At 39.5% G+C, this 10,243-nt stretch overlaps 1 long non-coding RNA gene across 1 annotated transcript; it reads left to right on the top strand.

Annotated features, from left to right (window-relative positions):
- The first annotated feature begins 8,937 nt into the window (after positions 1-8,937).
- Positions 8,938-10,184, top strand: LOC111941627 (uncharacterized). Its single transcript, XR_002870160.2, has 4 exons — positions 8,938-9,087; positions 9,794-9,847; positions 9,939-9,974; positions 10,100-10,184. It is a non-coding gene; the product is annotated as an uncharacterized LOC111941627 (long non-coding RNA).
- The last annotated feature ends 59 nt before the right edge of the window (positions 10,185-10,243 follow it).

The raw sequence follows: 10,243 nt of genomic DNA, 5'->3' as shown, positions 1-10,243 counted from the left end.
TTACTCAGCAGCTTTCAATTTCTGTGGCTGAGGAAGTAATTTGAACTGCTACTGGACATAAAATTCAGGGAAAACTGACCTATTTACTTACCTGTATTTAGTAGTGTTAAAATGAAGCTGAAATGAAGGATATATCCAGGTGTCCACACCACAAAGGTTTTGTACTACCAGAAAAACTCCAGGTGGTCACTGACTCGTGGCCTGGCTTTGCGAAGATTTTTGGTACAACAGCAGCAAATGAGGGGCTCACTGTCCTGATCCTACAGCTCTGTGCTGAAATTCATTCAATTGCAGTGTGGCAGAACAAATAAAGACACAAAAGGCTGAAGTGGCACATCCACAGGTGTAAAACCAGCCACTGACCAGGGAGAATGGAGCCAGCATGTCCTCACTCACCAGCCGGGCCACTCTTTAGACATGACAGCAATTCTCCCTACAAATGTAGCTAATTTCAGAGGCGAGAGATAGATGAAACACACCACTGATCTGACAGCCTTATTTCTACATGGAGTTTAACATCCTTGGCCTCTCCTGAGTTCACCAAGTATGAAAATTTTCAAGGCACCCAAGGCACCTTGGAGCATGAGAGAACAGCAAGATGAGCTTTTGCCTCTCCCATATTTCAAACATACCATTAGAGGTTTAATGACTGACACAATTATGATGCAGTGCTTGTGAGATTCCAGGTCATTAACCTCCTCTGCCATGTGTAAAATGGAGTAAGTCTGTGGTAACTACTGAAAGAGCTACACACAGAAATAATTAATACTTTAATATTAGAGGAGTCACACTGAAAACAGTGGGCATCAGCAGGTGCTGGGGCTGACTCTGACTGTGCAAGACCCTGCTGCCTTCACAGGAGAGGGGATATCCCACCCTGCACAAGTTGCATGTTTTTGGACTGGGATCTCTGTAGGGTCCCCAGAGGTATCTGCCAGACTTGTGCACACCCACATTTACAATCTGATGTAAATTCTGTGAATTCCAGAGGCTCTGAGGTTACCTCTGGTTGCTTTGTCACATTATAAACTGATGGTCAACACCTGCCTCTTCTTGCAGAGATGTGAAGAAAATAATTTCTCTGGCCCAAATGATATCAAAAATACTATTTTACTGACCAAAAGGCTGTTTTCAGCATTGTATTTATGGCACTGTAAGGAACTTGATGACTGAATTCCCATACCTGTGACAACCTGAGAGCTCCAGGACAAGGCCCTGGTCTCTGGCACTGCCTCACTTCCCCCAGCAGCTGGAAATGGATAGACTTAACAGAGAAAAAGCCAAGGAGACAAGTTCTTTATTCAATTTCTCTCTCTGACATTCTACACCAAAATTAAAAAAAAAAAAAAAAAATTAAAAAAAAAAAAGGCAAATAAAAAATTCCTGCACACTTTCTGGTTTTTCAAGACAATAATGTCAGATGTGTTCTGCCAGTAGTTCCCAGTGACCACAAACATTTAATCTCACTGAAGTATGGCTCAGTGGCTTTAGACTGGACATTCCAAACTGAATTCTACTCTTTGGCTAGGAGAACACAGTCCAGCTGGATCACCTAGAAATCCCTTCCAGCTGTCACCCTGGAATCCATGGTTAGAGCCACTGTGTCCTGCCCTGCATCACCTCATGTGGATGTAAGATCAGGTCATTGCTTTCCAATAGCCCTTCCCTTAAAAGGAACAAAACAAAAACATAACAGCAGAAAAATACAAATTATTTTGGTAAACCTGGCCAGCCTTTTTAGACCTCGTGAAAGTAATGTCTCCCAAATAATGACAGGAAGGCAAGACCTGTGCAAAGACCACAGGTCTCATCACAGACAAAAACACCCATTACTGTAGATCCTCATGAATCCTTAAAATCAATTGCAATACATTACGCCTTACATTTTGTGAGCCTTAATTTAAATTTTAGTGAAAGGAGTTGGTATTGCTTGTGGCTTCAGAAGAAGGTAACATTATTTCTGGAACTCTGTATCTCCTTCTGGATAACATAGGTGTATTACCACTTCAGCTGGGCTCAAGAGTGAATTTCCCAGTCATATTCATGTATGACACATTCATTTAATGGAGCCCTTTCAGTTCATGATGATGGGCTTTTTTCTGGAAAAGGCTTAATCAAACCCTGGCATCCAGGGGGTCTCCTAAAATGCTTCACCTCCTTCAGCCTTTCAGTCCACAGGACCAGCCTAGGCTTACTCTAAATAGAACATGCTGAATCTATGTGATGTGAATGTTAGTCCTGAATGTTTTGTTGTGCAGATCTACTCATTTTGCTCTACAGTACGTTCTAATGTGCCTACATACTTGTGTTACTTCTAGTCAGCAGAATTTTGCTTGGCTTAAGCCATATCCATAATTTCCCAAAACACAGATAATTGGAGAGTACTAGACTGCCTACAGAAACTCAACAATTACAGATAAATGCCTGGTAAATTGCTTGACAAGACTGGAACAGTGGTGTTACAGTCAGGCCAAAATTCTATTGCCCAGAACTACAAAAGTCTGATTCCAAACATTTTTGATGTAGCCACCACCATCAAGCACAATTGAGAAATGTTTCTGTACTCAGTCCAGTGTTCCTCTGTTGGCCTTTCATTTCCCTCAGCCTTTTTAATGAAAGAGAGTCTTTCTTTATTCTGTTTCATTTGGGTGAGTACCTCATAGGTAAACAGTAATTTGCTTGATCTGTCTCTGCCAGAGGGGTGGGGAAGAGAAACAGAAGGCAAAAGCATGAGAATCTCACGGGTTCAGATAAAGACCATCTGATAAATAAGGAGGGAATAAAAAAATAAAAAGAAAAGTGATGCAAAGTCAATCACCCACGCATCTCTCACCAGCAAACTGGGGCCCAGACAGTCTCCATGAAGTGGCTACTTTAGGAAGAGTTCCTCTCCACCTCTTGCAGTTTTCACCACTGAGCATGGTCCTGGATGATACAGAATATTGCTTTGAGTCACTTTGAGTCCCAGCTGTGCCAAATGCCATCACTTTTCCAAACCCCACCTTTTCCCTGGGAGAGCACAGAGAAGCAAACAAGGTGTAGATGCTGTTCAAACACTGTTCAGCAATAATAAATTGATAAATTGTGTGTTGTACATACTCTTTTGGTCCCAGATCTGAAACATAGCCCTGTCATTCTGATTGGGAACAGCTGGAAAGAACGACACTGACTCTCAAGGGAGTCACAACAGGAGAATCTCTCTAGTTTATTGCTCTAGGCTTGTCTTATAGACAGATATGTGGAAAAGTACAGAAAGGAAACTCTTATTGGTTAGTAAAGTGCTACATCACCATCATTGGTCAGTGGGGCTCAACACCCCCCTGAGCCTCTCCTGCAAGGAAAACAAAAGGACAGACAAACAGCACCTGGCAGTTGTTTTCTGTCTCTGAGGATTGTTTTGAAATCCTCCTATGAAGTTCCCAGGCTAGCTTCTCAGGCAGGACTGAGAGGCCATGGGCCTGCAGTTTCTGCAGCTCCCTGCAGCCTGTTCCAAAGCTAGCATCCATATAGCCCCATAAGTGTTGTTATGAGGAAGTCTCCACCTCAGCCCAGTGCAGTGCAAGAACATTACTTTTTGTTTTATTTAACAGTCATGGATGGCACAGATGGTATGAACCAGGTGTTTTAAAAATTCTTCTCAGAATTGTAATACCTCAGAGAGATCTCCCTCTGCACCTTTGACTCACCCTTGCTCCCTTTGGCTCAGCCATACACAGCCAGACTGCCTCTGTCAGTATGGGAAGTCACTCTGAGAGTTATCTGACCCTAGGAGTTTCTTGGCACCTGAACTTTCAAGGAAATTCAAAACAAGGTGACAGTAATCACCTGGGGAAGGCAGAGGCTATTTTGAGGGTAGAAGACAGCAGCACCCTTCTGGAAGCATTTTACCATGTCATGAGTCAAAGCTGAACAGTGTTGAACATGGGAATCTGCCAGTAAGAGTAAAGAAAGACACCAGATATAAAAGGACTTTTATAAAAGATAGATGAAATTATCTGTCTTGTTGATGTTAAAATTAGAGATGGTCTTTAATATTTCATAGAGGACAAAGACATGCATGCTTTTGTAACCAAATTCCTGCCATTGCAAGTTAGGCAGAGTTTGGTTCTGACAGGGAACATCCCTTTAAGGTGGCACTTAATCATTGTCGTAAGTGTTCTTGTCACTTGAGACAGCAAAAAGTTCTCTGTCTTTTTTTTCCCCTCTCTTCTCCTCTCTTCATTTTCATGTGGGGCATACAGAGAATGGAGACATTTCTCCACAAGAGAATCAGATCATTTGTGTTAGGGGTAAACAGTCAGAAAATAAGTTCAAGGCTGAAACTACACACTAGTACAAGATCTACTCTTCTGAATCCTGTAGAGCATCTGCACAAAATTTGTCAAATTTGGCTTTCTAAGTTACTGAATATCATCTTTGATTTAACTGGAGATCTTAGTGGCCAGACACCTTAGCAGCGATGTAGAGTCCCTCCCTCTTAAAAAAAAAAAAAAAAAGGTGAATCTGCTTGTCCCTCTTAATTGTACACAGGTCCAATTAAACCTCAGTCACAGTTCAAAGCCTGCTGACAGGCTGTGAGAAGTAAACCAGTAGCATAAATAATGCATAAAGCAGAAACAAGACTGTTGAGTGAGTCACAGTTAATCAGATCTGATTCCCTTGACTGCCTTGCAGGAAATTAAAAGAAAAAAGAGAAAGGAGTACAATATCCATTAGCTTCCCCATCTGCTTTGTGGAGAACACTGAATTTCTCTCCCACCGAATTTTCCAATGCAAAGCTTATTTCAACCAGATCTCACCAATACTTGGAGTCAAAAAAAAGTTCTTCTGAAAATGTTATTTCTAACCCACTGTGAATCTTAAATGGTCAATGGTCAACATGATTACATGATTTTTTGATAAAAATCTTCTTCACCTGGCTGCTCTTAGGCTTTTGTGCATTGTAGAAAGCCTGAGTGCATTGTATTCAATGCCATCACAAAAGGAGCCTACAGTCTGATCAAAATAAATAGCTTCTCAGAATAAGTTAGTTGTGTAATTTTTTCTTGGTCTTGACTGTAGCTGGAAACTGCTGGCAGCAAATAAAATTCCTTTCTAGTGCAGTGCTGGTCCACTTTCCAGAGCATGATACAGCTGTCGTCTTGGCAGATTTTTGATTCACACCACTATATACGGATGCATCCTAATACAAATATAATTCAGTCACAGAAAAATGCTTGGTACATACTTGAAATTTTATCCTAAAATGTCATGTTCTGTTGACAGAGCAGCTTTTTTTCATTACTGGTTTGCATGTGTGATTCAGATCCAGTACTTAAATGGTTGCTTGTAAAGCCACACATGCATAGGAAAGTGGAGCTACTGTCAATATCAGGATGTGCTCAAAGCCTTCCATCTGTTCCAGATAGCGTAGAACTGAGTTGTGACTAAGATGTTTTTACATCTTTTAAAACCCTTTGCTAATTCAGAATTTTTGTTTTTGCCAAGAAATCTGTAGTTTAAACTCTTAAAGCTTTGAAATTAAATAAATGTTAAAATAAACTGAGTTATTCTAAATTATGTCAATTTCAGTTTAAAAAAGAAAAACATATTACCTTACTTTTTAAAGCTATTTTAGGCATCGGAAATTGTTATTTCTTGAAATAAGTAAGGGAATGAAAGTGGAATTTTTGAAATTTTATTTTCTCTGAGTTTTATCTCTAGCAAATTTTCAGCAGTAATAATGTACTCTCTTCATTTTATGGGTAGATTTTTTTAAAATGAGCCTTTGCTAACAAAAAAGAATGCTAGTTTTGATGGAGCAGTCACAGACAAGCCTATTTAAAATAGATTATTTCTTATTTTACTTTTTCATTTTCTAAAGTATGACAAGCCAGTTGAATTACAAATTTAATAATGTGTGATCAGATTTTTACTGCAAAGCTGTAAATCAGATTCTTTGTGTGTCTCCTTGCATTTGCTTCTCTTTCCATTGCAAAAAGATTTAAGGCAATTAATGATAAATAAAACCCAAGTGTCAACCAGTGAGGTGCACCCAGTGTCTCCTTCTCTCTATACTAATTAGGGGGCACAAGAGATTTAAGTAGAGGGATTTAAAAGCAGAGACACCAGTAGAGAGCAGATACAGGAACTTTCACTACAAACCTGGATATTAATGAATAAACTCAGTGCAACACTAAACCATCACTGAGGTCCTGTAGCTGTAGAGCAGCGAGTGGGAGTTGTGCTGCATCACTGGGGCTTGCAGAGCCTTTTTAGAAAGCCTGCTGGCATCCCCAGCAGGTTTACTGAAGGAGTCAAACAGAGAGAAGCAGCATCCAGTGGCCAGCCAGGTGGTCTGGCTCCTTGCACCAGCCATACACAAGCAGCAGGCAGGTGTCAGCAGCGGTGACCCATAACAGGGTCAGGCTGTCCTTGCCACACTTTGGGGACACTGATTAAAATATGTTATGCCTGTTTTCCTCTCCCAACAGAGGCTGTCCTTGGGCAGGACAGACGATCCTTCAGGCAGCGCTTTTTCCAGCTGCGTGCAGAGTTCATGAGTATGACAGGAAAGGAAACACAGGATCATCAGATCAGATCAGTGTTTCACTACGTTCTGCATCACATCCCTATGCACAGCTCTTTCCAGGGGCTTTGCAGTAAGGTGACAGAAGCCACCCTGTTGGAATGCTGTGGAGTGAAGGTTCCAGAAGGAAAATGTGGCTGGCGTGTCAACTCCCTCCCTCCAACTAGAAAAACAAAGAATTTATTGTGTTAAGGGTCACAGCTGCTGAGACAGAAAGGAGTGAGGCTTAAATCCAGTGTTCTGTGATCAGTACAAGAGGGAAGAGGCAGGGAAGGATGTTCTCTTTCTCTGTTGTAATTCTTGCTTGTTGTGATTGCATTAGAAGAACAACAACAACATCCTCACGAGGCCAAACGCAGCAACAAATATTCACAGCACCAAGTTATAAGGCCAAGGTTTAAAATTAATGGGAATCCAAAGTTCTGCTTTCAGCTGTTTAAACAGCCAGTTTTTTGCTATCTTGAGCCTTCTTCAGGAGCTAAAATTTGGATACTCAGCAAGGGATCCATCCAGAATTTTGGGTGGCCTTGAAAGTCATTACTCTCCATATTGTGCCTTTTCCAAGGCACCTGTGACTAGGAGGACAGCAAGGTGGTTTCTCACAGAGGATAGAAGGAAGCTACTGGATTTCAGAAGAAAACAATTACTTTAATTCAGACTACATATCTAAATCTCTCACCTGAACTGAAAGTTTGGTCCAATCTAGAGAAAAGGAGAACCAGTATTTAATCAGAATGGTCATGATCCATTCAGTATTCATATCTCGAAAGAAGAAGATAGTAAAACAAATAAGCTTTAAAACCAACATTCAGCAAGATTTTTAGCAAGTAAAATTTTGCAGTTCATCCCAGCATTAGCAGTGCAGATATAAGCCATGTATTCTGATAAAGCCTTAAATCAGGGAGGAAAACAGAACAAACCAGCCCCGAACCAAACAAACCTCTCCATGATGCACTAAGTTACAAAGAACAAGAAATTTCACACTCTCTGGTTTTCATGCCACTTGTCACCAGACACTGAAAACAGTGACACAAGGTGGCTGCCAGCATTAGCCTTTCTTTGGAATTCTGCTGCCCCTCCCTGCAAGGCCCTGGCAGAAATTTACCGATGTTGTTAGCTCTCTCCTACAAAATCACATAGATTTTTATTCCTTGCAGGAATGTCCTGGGGTTATTTGCAAGGAGTGAGCAAGGAGTGAGACTGGGGAATTGGGGAGGGCATTAAACTCTGACCATTCATCACACTGGGCTGGAGGGGGGTGGATGGAGAAACTGATCCCAGAATTCTGAAGAATATGGGAGGGGGTAGGTGGATCTTGCCACTGATGGGGTCCCACGAGGGGTGTGGGACACACATAGGTGAGGGGAATGCACAGGGGCATCCCAGATGACACTCCTCCAGGGATTCCCTCCAAAATTCCAGTGAATTCCTCAGAATCCTTGCCCCGCTCTGAACCCCGGTTCACTGTCTCCAGGGAGGCAGACCCAAATCTGTCTGGCTTTTTCCCCAAATTAATGAGAGAAGTCCCAGCTGAGGGTTCTGGAGAAGTCCAAGCCCAGCTCTTAGACAAAAAAAACCCAAAAAACAAAACAACCGAAACACAAAACTTTAAAGTGTTTAAAAAAAACCCATATGTAACTGGGGAAAATGAGGTTTTTTAAAATACATGAAAATGAACGGGTTTTCCTTTAGAAAAATAAGAAGAAAAAAGGAGACACATAATAAAGGATTTTCTTTCAAAAAAATACTTTTGAAAGGCCAGGTAAATGGGGAACAAGAATTTTTTCAATAGAATAAAGAGAATAAGAGTTTTTTTCCCTTAAAAAAAATCCCTAACAACAGAGATATTAACTTATTTTTAGAAGAAACAAAGAAACCACACTAAAAATTATGGTGGTTTAAAGAGTTATTTTTTCTTCCTAAAAGTAGAATTCTAGTGCATAAGGACATTTTTTTTTCTTCCTGGACAAAAAAAGGCCAAAGTACATCATAAAGATTTTTCTCAGCCTCAAATAGCAAGAAAAAAGTCTTCAAAATCCCAAATAAACAGGGATAGGCTATTTTCTTCTCCATAATAAAAAAGGAGATAAAGGAGCTATAATTTAAAATTATTTGAAAAGTACATTTTTGTTTCAAATAATTAAGTCAGGGATGAAAGTTGAAAGTTTGGAAAGGGGCACAAACCCCACACAGGATGAGGAGGAATCCAGAGGTGTCTCCAGAACCCGAAAATTATTGAAGTCTTTGCTGTGCTTAAAAAAATACATCTGGAAGAAAAATACATTTGGAGGAGCCCAAAATCCCTAACACGTGATTATAGCCTCAACACGTGATTAAATTTCCCTTTCTAAAGAATCCTGCGAGAGCTCAGAGAGATTGCATGAGTGGAAAGCTGGCAAATTCCTTGTTTCCATGTTTTTTGTTTTGATAACGAAAGCAGCAGGACAAGGTGAAAGCCAGCATTTGAGGGTGTTTGAGCTCATTTTCAGGCTGCAGTTCTTCATGACATTGAATTCCAGGTGAGGAATATTTATTCCAGTGTGGTTTTGGTTATTCCTTGGAATACTGTCTCTTTAAAATCCTTATTTTTCATTAATTTAAGGAAGATTTGTGCCTTTGGATGACTTAAAAATGCATGAAAAAATGTAAATAATCCTCATTTTATTCAGAAAAAAAGGTAAAAAATCCTGAATTTGAGCACAGAAGGGGGAAAATTTCTTCATTCACACAAACAGCAAAAACTGAAGTTTTAATTAAATAAAAATTAAATAAAAACCCAAATAAATAGAAGATAAATAAAAATAGCATTAATTTGAAAACTCTATTAAATAAAAAGGCAATGTATTTAGAATTAAAAGTTGAAATGAAATTAAATAATGTTCACTTAAAATTTTCAATTAAAATTCAATCATAATGAATTAAAAATTGAATAAATTTTTAAATCTCTTAAATTAAATTATATTAATACTTTAAAATGTACTAAAATTAAATTAAAAAGCCAGCTTTTCAAAAACTTTAATTATTTTTAAAAATGTCTAAAGTACCACACATACACACAGCCGTCCCCACAAAATTCCTGGAAAAAGTGTGTGTTTGGTGTTTTAATGTGAGTTTTTTTGCCTCTGGAACTTCATTTTACTGCATTATCTCTTTTGGGGAGGGTTGTTGGTTTGCTTTTTTGGATATATTTATAGTTCTTATTTCAAGATTTCTTGTTTTTTACAGTTATTTTAGGGTCAAGGATGTCACCCTCTAGTGTTTTCTTCCTCCTAATATTAGGTAAATGATTACTTCTGAAAAAGTGCTGTTATTTTCATATCTCTTGGACAAATGATTAATCAACTCATTTTCCTTCCTATTTCTTCTTCAGTTTCCATGGTGGACACCAAAACCTCATCTGAAAATGGTGAATTTTGGGGCTTTGCCCTAAAAAACCATTATTTCCACCTAAATCAAATTTTATCCCACCCACATCATACCATTTTCCTACTATTCTCTCAAAACCTATTTGTTCCCCATGTAATTCCACAGGGGTCATTCCCATTAACCCCAGTTTCACCATGAAAACCCAAGAGAAGACACATCCATTTTCAGATAACCAAGACCATGGGAACCCCAAATTTGGTTGGTTACCCCCCCCCCCCCCCCCCCAAAATCTATGTATTTGGGTAGGAA

This window comes from Cyanistes caeruleus, chromosome Z (genome assembly GCF_971803275.1).
Source record: "Cyanistes caeruleus chromosome Z, bCyaCae1.hap1.1, whole genome shotgun sequence".
Lineage (NCBI taxonomy): Eukaryota > Metazoa > Chordata > Aves > Passeriformes > Paridae > Cyanistes > Cyanistes caeruleus.
This window is presented reverse-complemented; position numbering and strand designations above follow the sequence as displayed.